This window comes from Penaeus vannamei, chromosome 32, assembly GCF_042767895.1.
Source record: "Penaeus vannamei isolate JL-2024 chromosome 32, ASM4276789v1, whole genome shotgun sequence".
In the NCBI taxonomy this organism is placed as follows: Eukaryota; Metazoa; Arthropoda; class Malacostraca; order Decapoda; family Penaeidae; genus Penaeus; species Penaeus vannamei.
In genome coordinates, this window is record NC_091580.1 from 4,807,853 (window position 1) to 4,809,981 (window position 2,129).

Consider the following 2,129-nt stretch of genomic DNA (forward strand, 5'->3'; position numbering starts at 1 on the left):
CTATATTTCTGCGTTGCCAAATCAGAAGCATCACACAGCCGAATGTCCCATGCACCATGCAGTATCTATCTATCGCTACCGTCTGGCCAGTTTGTAAATCATCTTATTGTATTATTTATTTGTAAATTATTTATTTATTAATAAACTTAAGGCGAAATAAAGTTGTTTTGTTTTACATCATTTAGCATACAGAAACACATGCATTTACACAACTGTATGCGTGTGTGTCTTTGTGTGCTTGTTTGTCTCTGTTTGAATATTTCATATATATAAATGTGTTTATATATATATATATATATATATATATATATATATATATATATATATATATATATATATATATATATATATATACATATACATATACATATACACGTATGTGTGTGTGTGTGCATGAGTGTGTGTGTGCGTATGCGTGTGCGTATGCGCGTGTGTGTGTGTGTGTGTGTGTGTGTGTGTGTGTGTGTGTGTGTGTGTGTGTGTGTGTGTGTGTGTGTGTGTGTGTGTGTGTGTGTGTGTGTGTGTCTACTCACGGGTGCACCTGTGTGGAAAGTATGAATACATATTAGTTATGTATATTAGGCTTTAACATCACATCGCTTTGTGAGGAATTCAAACAGACAAATCTACTGAACAAGGATCAGGTAAGAGAGAGAAGTATTAATAGGAGTCAGAAACCTTGGAGAAAAAGTAATTTAACTTTCTGAAGTGTTTCACCTGTTTTACCACAAGAGGGAGAATCATGAAAACTTTCCTGGAATTATGAAATTAGAGGGAGTTTGATTATGACAGCAGGCTGAGTAGCCCAGTTAAGTCAAACCTTTGCGCCAACATCTGGAAGAGAAGAGAAAGATACGGATACAAGGTCTTATAATTATGCTGAATTTCACTCGTACATCAAGTGAATTTTATGTGAAGGTGCAATAGATAGAGTTAGAAAATCTATTTAAGAGGGCTTGGTGTTTGCAGACAGAAAGAGAAGTACTTCAGCTTAGTAGTGATGACCACACTTATAAACGAACCAAAAGTCAAGAAGCACTGTACAGCTACAACGGTGCTACTGAATACGGGATAAATTTCGGGAATTCAGATAACAGATTTACCTTAAGTTAATATGATTCTTTCCAACTAAGGAGGAACCGGTTGTGTTCTGAGATTAGTTGTTCAGCACGATTTAGCTTTAGGACCGTAGGAATTAGTTAATGTTATAGGGGCCACTAAACGTGAATAATATCATGGATTATATATTTTTTTTCAAATTCACGTAAATCAATATATTACCAAGAAAATCGTGGACGATTTAGTGGATTATGCACATCACTTTCAATTTATTGTGAATATATATATATATATATATATATATATATATATATATATATATATATATATATATATATATATATATATATATATATGATATATATAATATATAATATATATATATATATATATATATATATATATATATAATATATATATATATACATATTTACATATATATATATATATATATATATATATATATATATATATATATATATACATATATATATATATATATATATATATATATATATATATATATATATATATATATATATATATATATATATATATATATATATTTATATATATATATATATATATATATATATATATATATATATATATATATATATACATATATATATATATATATATATATATATATATATATATATATATATATATATATATATATATATACAGTGCTGAAGTGGTCGGATGCCTTAATTACTGGGAAGACAGTGATGTCATCGACGAATTTCACTGTCGTGGGTCAGTGAAGGAGGCTGTTGAAAACAGCAAGGAGGGTGACTGGGCCAATGCAGGTCCCCTGTGGGTCACCGCAAGTAGTGGGCAGCCATGCATATGTCTCCCCGTTGTACCTATGCACTGCTGTCTATCCCTCAGGAAAGATGTTATGAAGGGCAGCAGTGAGGACCTGCATCCAAGGTGATACAACTGCGTCAGCCACACTGTGATTCACAATGTCGAACGCTGTTTTAAAATTGATGAGGCATATCTGGGCCACAGAGTCGCGTTGGTCTAGACCCTTCAAACGGCGTCCAGCAGTTGTACAGCGGTCT